Source organism: Gorilla gorilla, chromosome 4, assembly GCF_029281585.2.
Source record: "Gorilla gorilla gorilla isolate KB3781 chromosome 4, NHGRI_mGorGor1-v2.1_pri, whole genome shotgun sequence".
Lineage (NCBI taxonomy): Eukaryota > Metazoa > Chordata > Mammalia > Primates > Hominidae > Gorilla > Gorilla gorilla.
In genome coordinates, this window is record NC_073228.2 from 158328447 (window position 1) to 158340904 (window position 12458).

A 12458-nucleotide genomic window follows, 5' to 3' on the forward strand; every position below is an offset into this window, starting at 1 on the left:
CGCTGGGCCGAGCCGCTGGGAGAAGCTGGCCAGAGCCTCCGCCCGAGGACCTGACAAAGAGCGCCTCCTCCTCCGCAGCCGGGTTCCCGGTGGCCTTACCAGCCTCCAGCAGCAGAAGCAACGCCTGATCGAGTCCCTCCGGAACTCACACTCCAGTATAGCTAAAATACAGAAAGATGTGGAATACAGATTGCCATTCACCATAAACAACCCGACAATTAACATATATTGCTTCCTCCACAATTTCCTCAGGAAAAACCAGTGATCAGTGTTTTTCCACCAATATGACATCACTTAATGGATAAACAAGGAGTGTATGTTACTTCTCCATTAGCAAACAATTTTACAATGCACTCAGATCTTGGAAAAATTATTCAGAGTCTGTTGGATGAGTTTTGGAAGAATCCTCCAGTTTTAGCTCCTACTGCAACAGCATTTCCTTACCTATACAGTAACCCAAGTGGGATGCCGCCTTATGCTTCTCAAGGTTTTCCATTTCTTCCTCCATATCCCCCAGAAGAAACAAAGAGGAGTATCACTCCTTTATCTGTTGCTAATACTGTTTCTTCTTCAACAACAAGTCATACCACAGCCAAGCCCGTCGCTCCTTCATGTGGCGTCCTTTCAAATCTGCCATTACCCATTTCCACAACGGATGCTTCAATATTGACAAGGCAAAACGGTTTTGGTTACAAGATGCCAGATGTCTCTGATGCATTTCCAGAACTCTCAGAACTAAGCGTGTCACGACTCACAGATATGAATGAACAAGAGGAGGTATTACTAGAACAGTTTCTGACTTTGTCTCAACTAAAACAAATTATTACTGACAAAGATGACTTAGTAAAAAGTATTGAGGAACTAGCAAGAAAAAAATATCCTTTTGGAGCCCAGCAAACTGTTTTAGATAAAGTATGAATTACTTAAACAAATGAAGTCTGCTTTCGAAAAGAAGATGCAAAGGCAGTGTGAACTTAGTGAGAGCTGTAGTGCAAGTGCCCTACAGGCAAGATTGAAAGTAGCTGCACATGAAGCTGGGGAAGAACCTGATAATACTGTGGAAGACTTTGTGGAGGGAAAAATGGAAATAAATGATTTTCTCAGTAGCTTCATGGAAAAGAGAACAATTTGCCACTGTAGAAGAGCCAAGGAAGAGAAACTTCAGCAGGCAATAGCAATGCATAGCCAATTTCATGCTCCACTATAGACATACACTGCCAAATGGAAGAAATTAAAGCCCCTTCCTCAATATTAGGCAACAAAGTTTCTAAGAGTGGGCAGCTGCAAGAATGGCGTGTAGTGAGTTATGTTATAAAAATGTGAAAGCCATTACCACTATATCCTAAGTATTTATCGTTTTAGCAAGGTCTTCCCTGTTACATACAGTATATGGCAGAAAATGAATAAACATTCCTTGTACTTAATTTGGGAACTGCTCAGCAGGTAATGCTCAAATTTTATATTCTAAAAGAATTACACTTGCTTTATTTTTTACATTAACAGAGTACTTTTATATCACAGTTCTTTAGTATATTCTTTTTTTGAGACGGAGCCCAGGCTGGAGTGCAGTGGCACTATCTCAGCTTATCACAGCCTCCACCTCCCAGGTTCAAGCTATTCTCCTGCCTCAGCCTCCCGCATAGCTGGGATTACAGGCATGTGCCACCACTCCTGGCTAATTTTGTATTTTTAGTAAAGAGGGGGTTTCTCCATGTTGGTCAGGCTGGTCTTGAACTCCTGACCTCAGGCGATCCACCCGCCTTGGCCTCCCAAAGAGCTGGGATTACAGGCGTGAGCCACCATGCCCGGCCATATATTCTATTTTTAAATATGATGAATACAATTACGTTTTTTCATTTATATATATATTGCCACACTCTCTCCAAATCTTTCATAATAGAGAGATCAGCAATGTTGCTTTCTTGCCCTTTCTCTTTACTTTGTTCTAATTTCAGCAAAATGTAATACAGTCTCCCATAAAAAATTTACATATTCAAAATATTGATGTAAATTGTAGAGTTTAAATTAATCCTTTTACATTCTAGAATGTACTAGTATATTAAAACCATACGACATGAATATCATTTATCTCTGTCCAAACATGGCAACTTTTCTCCACTAAGTCTCATTTAGGTCACCTAGTGAAGTCTTTGTTTTACTCATAAGACAGGGGAGTGAATCTCCCTCAAATGTGCATTTTAACAAAACAAAACCCTTTTCAGAACTTTCAGCAGTCAGTGGTCATGAGATGTTACTAATGTTAATTAAACCATATTAGTCAGTTATATAATTTCTAAAATGATAGATTACAAAATCTATTCCCTTCATTAAACAGACATGAGAACCAAATACTCTGGTTCTTCACTGGGTTTTCCCTACAGATGTTTTACCCTACTAACTTTATAATGTTATACTTTGATATCAAGCTGGTGGTTGGCCTACACTGTCAGTATTGCAGTCTCTAGAATAGTAATAAAAGGTTGTTATTACAAGAAAGCTAATACTTGAATTCATATATATAATCAGAAGAATGAATGTTGCTTCTACCCTGTTAGGAATTAAGTCAGTGTTAGAGAAAACGTGAGATATAAGTTTTAGCGTTTTTAAATAATGAGGAGAAACAGACTAGATCTCAGAGAAATGCAACAAAATTATTCTAACAATTCAAAATATATTATCTAAGGAAAAGTTAAAGTGATGGTTATTCCTAAAAGATAAGCGTAAGCAATTAAAAGCTCCTTAGGAATGTATCTATTAACCAAAAAGGGTGCATCTCAACAATGTTCCTGTTTTTAGAAATATGGATAAGAGGGTCAGAAAGGAAGATAATGTCAGAAGCTTTAGAAAACACAAAATATGGATCTAGAAGTGAACTAAAAGGTTCATGATGATTACAGATGTGAGGAAAAGGAGTGGAGGCTTTTTGAGAGATGCATCCTATGACAAGGAAGATACATACTGATAACTTCAGGTAATGACAGAAGTAATTGCTCTGCAGTGAATATAATTTTCATAGTCTAGGGTGAGCTTCAAAATGGTGAACAATTTTCCTTATGTTTGATAAACAAAATGACTACGTCCTCTTCAATATCTAAGGAATTAAGAGCTGGACACTTTTTTCCCTTTTCATAGCCACATTAAAATAGTTCTCAATGACAAAAAAAAAAAAAAAAAGAGCCTCTTTAGAGATATATCCTGAGCTGTTTCTAAGTAAAATGATATCTGGGATTCCCTTCAAAATAATACAGGAGGAGGAATTGGGTGGGAGTAGAGATAAACAAGATTGACCATGAATTGGTAATGGTTGATGCTCTTTCATATACGTTTTTAAATATAAGGTCTTTTCAATATTCTTCCCTAATAGTAGTTTTTAGCCTATTTTGGTCACAGATCCCTTTGAAAATCTTAAGTCAGCTATAGATCCACTTCCGTACAAATCCACCTTTCACAATTTTAGGAGGTTCTGTCTCCTGAAACCCATTGCTGTATCACAGGTTAAGACCTCCTAACCTGTAACATAATCTCCTTTTCTAAAGTTTGTATAGTATTTTTCAAGTAGATACATCATAATTCCCTTGACTAATCCCCTTATTGCTGGGAATTTTTATTAAATTATTATTAATAACATCATATTACATGTCTTTGCATACATATTCTTTGGGGCAAATTCCTAATAGTACCAAAAGATATGTTCATTTTAAACACTTTTTTATTTTTTTTCAAAGAGAGAGGGTCTTGTTATGTTGCCCAGGCCAGACTTGAACTCTTGGGCTCAAGCAATCCTCCTGCCTCGGCCCCCACAAATAGCTAGCATTGTAGATACACAACACTGCACTGGCTTAAAGGCTTTTTTTAAAAAAAGAAAAAATCACATTGTCCCCAGAAAGTATTGTTAACATTTTTTTTTTTTTTTTTTTTTTTTTTTTGATACTGGGTTTCACTCTGTCACCCAGGCTGGAGTGCGGTGGTGCGATCTCAGCTCACTGCAACCTCCACCTTCCAGGCTTAGGTGATCCTCCCACCTCAGCCTCCTGAATAGCTGGGGCTACAGGCGTGCACCACCATACCTAACTAATTTTTTTGTATTTTTAGTAGAGGTAAGGTTTCATCATGTTGCCCTAGCTGGTCTCAAACTCCCGAGCTCAAGTGATCCACCCACCTTGGCTTCCCAAAGTGCCAGAATTACAGGAGTGAACCACCACTCCCAGCCTAACATATTAATATTTTAAAATCAATTCCCATCCCTGGAGTCCTGTCATCAGGATTCAAGCCCGGACAAGCAGCTTGTCCCTGGGCACAATTCGTCTTGCTTCTCTGAGCGTCGATGTCCTCACCTATAAACATGAGGCGCTAAATGAGCGGATTCTTTGATTGTGTCATTTTTTCCGATCCAGAAAATCCTGGCAAACTCTGTGGCCCTCAGAGTTCTGCCTTGGTTATCGGAGCAGTCTCCACAGGCTCCTAGCCATTCTTCCTGCCCCAGATCTCCATCTGTGATGGTGCACCTCTGACCACCAGGGTGCTCGTCCTACAACATTCACAGGTGGTGGGGCAGAGCTTTAGTGTAGTGGGCTCTTGAGGCAGACTTTGGGGGCTGGAATCCTGACTCCAACCAACAGGCAACTTTAGGCAAATGATTTAACCTCTCTCTCTGCCTCAGTCATCTGTTAAATGGGTGTTTTAGATCAGAACCCACTTCACGGGCTTGAGTGAAGATTAATTGAAATAATACACATTAAAGTGTTTACAGGGCCGGGCACAGTGGCTCACGCCTGTAATCCCAGCACTTTGGGAGGCCAAGGTGGAAGGATCGCTCGAGATCAGGAGTTTTGAGACCAGCCTGGGCAACATAGCAAGACCTTGTGTCTACAAAAAATTTAAAAATTAGCCAGACATAGTGGTGCACATCTATAGTCCCAGCTACTAGGGAGGCTGAGGTGCGAGGATTGCTTGAGCTCAGGAGGTCAAGGTTGCAGTGAGCCATGATCAGAACACTGCACTCCCAGCCTGGTGACAAAGCAAGACCATCTCTCTAAAACTAAAAATTAAAAAAAATTAAAACAAAGGGCTTAAAACAGTGCCTAGCATAGTATACACACTCATCAAACACTTGCTGTTATTATTACATCTCTCTGTCACCCTGCCCCTTCTGAGGACTTTCCTTTGCCTGCAGAGTAATGTGGGACTCCTCAGCATGGGAGCCAACCTTCTTCATCACAGCTCCTCAGCCACCTTCCTGAGGGCCTTATCTGCCCTGCACACACCCTACTGTGAAAGCCAAAGAGAACAATGCCTATCCTTAACCGTGCCCTGTGCCCTCCTAAACCGTCCTTCCTTGGTTCCTTGATGAGAACATTTCCCTCTGCCCCAAAGGCATCTCCTAAATGCACTTCCAGAGGAAGGGCCAGGGCTAAAATCCACTCATGCTTGAGCCTAGACTGAGTCCCTGTGTGTCCCAGGCCCTACGTGCACCACAGTTTCCCTGTCTGTAAAATGTGGTGAAGAGACTAGACATCTCTAAGGAACCTTCCAGCTCTGGATAGTTCACTGGTTCCAGAATGAGATTCTCACTTCATTTATACACACTTTGTGACTATCCTTGGGAAGCCTAGTGTGTCATCCCCAGCACCCTGCCCCAGCTGTGAGAAACCCACAGGCCTCCCTCACAGCCTGTATTACATCAGAGCAGCCACACTGGGAGCCATCATGTCACAGCCAGAATGAGAGAATCCAGGTTCAGGAGCCCAGGGAGCCAGAAAACCCCTTCGATCCAACCTGGAGACCTTGAATACATCATTTTCCTATGCAGACACCTCCCCTTCTCTTACCTGGGGAGTGTGACATGTGTCAAATGCACAAACCCTTTGGAGGTGGCATTATGCAGATTTAGGACTGTTGGGCCCAAGCTGGAGTCTAAGTCTCATAACTCAGTGTGACCTTGGGCTCAGGCTCACCAAATCCCAAATGGCCGGGCCTAGTTTTCCTAAGAGACCTTCAGACCTAGCACTCACTTAGGCCCCAATCTGCCAAGGTCATATATTTAAAATGTGGTTCCAAATGTCTTTCCTCAAATAGCTATTATTTGAACACAAAGAACATATAGGCTACAGTGTGAAAGAAACTTGAATTTTGCCTCCTTTTTTCTCTTTTTGCACTTCCTATGAGTCTAGTTATCCTGCCCATGTATGCAAATGTGGACAGAGTCACCAATTTCCTGGTCACTTTAGGTAATAAAAAGTCCTACAACCACTTCCAGTCACTAACTATAGTCTCAGTTCATCCCTCTGCCCAAATTATCAAACCTTCCAACTTGACTTAAAGTTGAGCCTTCTCCCTGCTAGCCCTTGACTCCCCAGCTTGCACTTTTTGCAGGTAAGTTATGAAGCCTCTCAGGGAGGGGCACACTAGGCTTCTTCCCCTGCATGCATCCTTCCCTGAAGAATCTGACAGCCTTGATCTCTGATTCTCTAGCTTCGGAGCTCTGGAGTGAGAGAAGAGTTAGAGAAGCTGCTCGCCTGCAGTCCTTTTGCAAGGTGAATATATTTCTATGCTGGCTAGTGGTTTTCTCCTTCCTTAGCCCCTAGGCATCTGGCTAGCAAGACCTCCAGCTCCTTTTGGCTGTCTGCTTGCCCCTCCAGGAGTCCCTTGTGCACAAACCCTAAGATAACCCCCTGCTGGCACCCTCTCTAGCTGTCCCACATGAGTTCACAAAAAATCCAAAGCTCTGGCTCTAGTAAGCTCTGGGGGTGAGCACCAGTGCAGCCACTTCACCTCTGCGCCATTGTCACAGCAGTTGACCAGCACAAAGGCTGCCCTCTAAAAGGAACAGGCAGGGTCAAATAGCAACCTGTTGTGTCCACCAAAACACAGGAGACACACCTTGAGCTTGTCTTAGGCCATTCCTGCTGCTATAACAAAATACCTGAGACTGGGTAATTTATAAAGAACAGACATTTCTTTGTCACGGTTCTGGAGGCTGGAAGTCCAAGATCAAGGTAACAGCAGGTTCAATGTCTGGTGGTGGCCTGGTCTCTGCTTCTAAGGTGGCATCTTGTTGCTGCTTCCTCCAGAGGGGACAAATACTGTGTCCTCACTTGGTGGAAGGCAGATGGGCAAAAAGCTACTAGCTAGTTCCCTCCAGACTTTTTATAAGGCACTGATCTCATACTAATCACCTCCTAAAGGCCCCACCTCATAAGACCATCACCTTGGGGCTTAAGTTCCAACATATGAATTTTGGATGGACACGTACATTTGAACTGTAGCAGAGCTCTGAGTGGTCACTTTAAAGCACTGTTCTCCTTTCTTGAGATGAAGGGGGACATATTCTTCATTGCTCATTTTTGAGAGAAGGTGGGACTCACAGCACATCAACTGCTACTTCAGATATTTCTCCCTTGGCTGGGCGCAGTGGCTCATGCTTGTAATCCCAGCACTTTGGGAGGCCGAGGCGGGCAGATCACCTGAAGTCAGGAGTTCAAGACCAGCCTGACCAACATGGTGAAACCCTGTCTCTACTAAAAATACAAAAAAAAAAAAAAAATTAGCCAGGCATGGTGGCATGTGCCTGTAATCCCCGCCACTCAGGAGACTGTCACAGAATAATCGCTTGAACCTGGGAGGCAGAGGTTGTGGTGAGCCGAGGTGGCGCCACTGCACTACAGCCTGGGTGATAGAGTGAGACTGTCTCAAAACAAAACAAAACAAAAACAAATATTTCTCCCTCATCCCCAACTACTTCCAACCCTTTATAACCCACACACAATACCATAAGGGGTTGAGAGCAGCCAATCTTTGTCAACTTTGTAAATTTTGCACCATGGTCTTGTTCTTTACTCTGGAATGTGGCATCTCTTCTATGTTGACCTCTCAGCTGGACATTTCAATTTTAATATCTTGTTACACTTATAATAATAGCCACCATTAATTAATGTTTGCTCTACACAGGGCAGGCTCAGGGCTAATCGTTTGTAGTGAATATTTGCTTTTTTTCCAGCTCTCTGTATCCATCTCTTCCTCTTCTGCAAAGCACCCTGATTTCTTTTTAGATGATTACCTCTCCTTCATTTTGTGTGGCTGGCTGGGACACTCAGTAATGGGTAGTGTAGCAGATGGCTTTGGTGGCCTGCCCAGACACCCTTTATGCTGCAAATGTTGGATGCTAATGGCTCACAGCTGCCTCCTTCCTTGGAGAATTGCCTGAGGTGATTTACCTGGGGCTACCTGAAAGGTTACACCTCTTCCCCTGGGAGTGGCCTGGGGTCAATGACTAACTAATGTGGAGTAAACCCAGCCCCCTTGCCTCTAGGTGGGACGAATTCAACGGTGCAATTCATATTCCCCCAGCATCAGGCTGAGAGACTAGACTCCCCCTAAAACCACATCTTGACCAGCTTCTTCCTTTGCCCAGTCCTGCTCCACTACCTCCTCTTCCCCTGACAGCACTCTCAACAGAATATTGCATGAGAATCCTTGTCTCAGGCTCTGCTTCCAGAGAAACTGACATAACCCAGGTGGGAATGTGACCCAAAAGAGGCCCATCTCCCAGGAAACTGCATCAAAGATAGGAGGAAAAAGAGGTTGAAACCTTACCGTTCTGGTGGTAGCTCCCAACAAGATTATTCCTTATTCCTGTTATCTTGATTCCTGGAGCATCCCTGGTTCTTTCAGTTTTTCTTGGGATTCTCTGTGTATTCCACATCTTGCTCTCTGACAATATCCCTTTTTGCTAACCTTGTAGCCAAACTGTTTCTGATGGCTGCCACCAAAGAACTATACAAATATAGGATTTAAATGCAACATCTCAACGCTCCAATTGCCCTCCAAAAGCAACAGGTATTATTATCCCTTCCATATCTCACAAGAGGAAGCTGCACCTTAGAGAGGTTTAGTCACTTGCTTTAGGTAGCACAGCTAGTAAATGGTATTACTAGGAGTTGGGCTGTGAGCTCAGGTCTATCTAATACCAAAACTGTGCTCTTAACAACTCCAATGTGCTATCTCCAAGTGGGAAGAGCAAGCTGCTGTGGCCCACAGCTCTCTACTCCCCACTCTTTGTTAGGTTAATATGCCCATGAGCAGATTGCCATTGCTCCTGAGGCAGTGAGCCTGGAAGGCTAAGTACCTGGGCTTTAGAGTTTCGTTGGCACTCAAGCTCCATCACTTGCTAGTGGTGATAACTGGGCAAGTTACCTAAGTTCTCTGAGCCTCAGTTTCTTAATCAGTTCAATGGAGACAATAGTGCCTAAACAGGATTGTTGAAAGGATTAAAGTAGGTCTTGAAAGTAAATTGCTTAGCTTGGTGCCCAGCATCTAGTAAGTACTCAATACATTGTAGTTGTTATTCGTTATTGTTGTGTTACCTCCTGTCACACAGGGATGGCTTGGAACATATTTCAGCCAGTGATGTAGCCAGAGGAAGCCCGTGGCAAGGACTGTCCCGTGCTCTCTGTCTTTCCTCCAGGTGGCCCACAAGAGATTCCCCACAAGGGCCTGCTTCCGCATTGTTAGGGGCAGGCCTGCAGAGGCCAGGCAGGTGCAGTAATTGACTGGAACGGGTCAAGCTGGAAGGCAGTACTAGCCACAGCCAGTTGTGGCCATTTGGAAATGTGGACTCAGAGCTGCCAAATCCTGTGAGTTTTCAGGAAAAGCCAGGAATCTAGATTATTACATCAAACTCCCAGTTTTCAAATGTTTTAACTTAAAACACATTTTTAATGCTGATTTGGCCAAACTAAACCCATATGTGGCTGAATGTGGTCTCAGTTTGCAACTCTGGGTTGGAGGCGCTGGTTGGCGTGGTTGCTGTGTGAAAGTGAAAGCCAACCAGGCTGGCCAATATGGCAAAACACTATCTGTACTAAAAATACAAAAATTAGCCAGGCGTGGTGGCATGTGCCTGTGATCCCAGCTACTTGGGAGGCTGAGGCAGGAGAATTGTTTGAACCCAGGTGGCAGAGGTTGCAGTGAGCCGACATGGCACCACTGCCCTCCAGCCCAGGCAACTGAGTGAGACTCCATCTCAAAAAAAAGGAAGTGAAAGCTACCCTTCTCCCACACCACAAAATTCACCTCCAGGTCCTTAGATGGGGTTGGTTCTGGGGGGACTTCTGCCTTTGACTGCTCATGTTTTTAGATGCTCATTTAGAAAGCAGGGCCTGAGTTCATAATGTGAGTTGAGCCCTGTGCTGCCGAGAGGATCTAAGGTGACTGAGACCTATGCCCTGCTCTTGACCAGAAGTAAGGGTTCATGAGGTGAGACTTCATGTTCACCAACGATGCAAGGAGAGGAAAGAAGGCACATGTGTGTATATGTGTGTATACAGCTACGGGCATGGGTATGTGTGTGTGTGTACGTGTGCATGTGTGTTGGAGGGGGATAAATATGAATGATCTAGCTCAAAGTTCCAAACTGGAATGCTGAAGTTACTGAGTAGCTTTTATTTTCATTTCTTTCCATTTGTAGAGGCAAGAAAGAAAATCAAAATCCTTTTTTTTTTTTTGAGACAGAGTCTCACTCTGTCACCCAGGCTGGAGTGCAGTGGCACGATCTCGGCTCATTGCAACCTCTGCCTCCCGGGTTGAAGCAATCCTCCCATCTCAGCCTCCCAAGTAGCTGGGACTACAGGCATGCACCACCGTGCCCGGCTAAGTTTTGTATTTTTAGTAGAGTTTTGTATTTTGGCCAGGCTGGTCTTGAACTCCTGACCTCAGGTGATCTACCGACCTCAGCCTCCCAAAGTGTTGGGATTATAGGCATGAACCACCATGCCCAGCCCACGAAAATCAAATATTTATTTAGTAAAAAAGAAACGAGATACAGTTTGTTTTCTCTCTAGGGTTGTCCATGATATATTGCCAAGAAAGAAAAACAAGTTGCAGAAGAGTGTACAAGTTGATTTGATTTCAGTAAAAACAGCAGCAATAACAAGGGCCAAACCGACCATACAAGAAGATGTCAATCTTGTGTGTGAGCAAGAGAAATGGTGTGGAATGATCCCCACTGGGCTGTTAACAATGGTCACTTCAGGGGTAGGGATGGGTGGGGGGTAAGATCAGAACTTGGCATGTGCACACATTTATGCTTTATTGTTTTACTTGTTTTAGTAAGCTTGCAATACTGTTGTAGTCTGAAAGTTGTACAATTAAAACAGCAATTTATTTTTATTTTTATTATTTTTTGAAACAGAGTCTCACTCTGTCACCCAAGCTGGAGTGCAGTAGCATGATCTCCACTCACTGCAACCTTGCCTACCAGGCTCAAGCGATTTTCCCACTTTAGCCTCCTGAGTAGCTGGGACTACAGGCACACGCCACCATGCCTGACTACTTTTTCAATTTGCTTTTTGTAGAGACAGAGTTTTACCATGTTGCCCAGGCTGGTCTTAAAACTCCTGGGCTCAAGCGATCTGCTCGCCCTGGCCTCTCAAAGTGTTGGGATTACAGGCGTGAACCACCGCACCCGGCCTACAATTAAGACAACAATTTAAATCATATTACACGAGCATCTACCAAGGCTATCATGCAAACTGTGGAGCCACCTCATTTTTCCCCACAATTATTTTTGTCAATTGCACTGCTATACATGTTCACTGTAGAAAATTAGCAAGTGCTCATAAATAAAAAAGAAAAAAAAGGAAAAAATATGCACTGTGAATATTTTGGTGCATATTCTTTTGACTTTCTGCTCCTAGGAACAGCTAACACTTCCTGTGAGCCAGACCCTGTACTGAATGCTTGGGAATGGCAGGGCCAGCTCTCACTCCTCGATGTAGGTCCTGCCAAGACACACTCAGGATGTGGTAGCAGATTCATGAGCCTCTTTCTTCAGAGATTCTGGGTCAGAGGAGCTGGACGGGGCCTGGGAATCTGCATTCAGTAAGTTCCTTGTGAAATTCTGATGAGCGTACTCTTTGGACCACACTTCGAGTCAGCTAGCTGTGCGTCCAACCTGCTCATTGCTAGAGCCCACAGAAAACAGCTGGAGCTCAGACTGGAGTCCACAGAAAAGAGACCCACCCAGGGATACCCAGCCAGTGTGGCAGGGCCCAGTCCACAGACTCCCCTCTCCGCCTCGTTAAGGGCTCTCCCTGCCGTGCTCCTGCAGCTCTCCTCATGCCGACAGATGTTATTGTTTTCTTATGCCTCCAATTAAACAAAAAATCCTGTCAACGGGCGACAGGCCTAATGCACGGAGGCATTAACCAGACTTGCAACCCGACCCGGGCCTGCTCCTGTGGGTAAAGCACACTCCCTCTGCAGGCCACTGTGGCAGTCTCTCTCTGGATAAAGGGCCCTGCTGAGGCACCATCACCCTACCTGGTGCACACTGTGACCCCGGCAGATGCCTCTGGGAGCAGGACCTGGTTAGTCTGTCACCATGGCAACCCTGCTGCTGCCTTGAGACCCACTGAGGCAGCCTTTCCTAGATACCAGGAAGGTCAGAGCTGGAGACACAG

At 44.3% G+C, this 12458-nt stretch overlaps 1 pseudogene; it reads left to right on the forward strand.

Moving 5' to 3' along the window:
* The first annotated feature begins 236 nt into the window (after window positions 1–236).
* On the forward strand, window positions 237–1207 carry LOC101154309 (vacuolar protein sorting-associated protein 37A-like; annotated as a pseudogene).
* Window positions 1208–12458: the final 11251 nt, after the last annotated feature.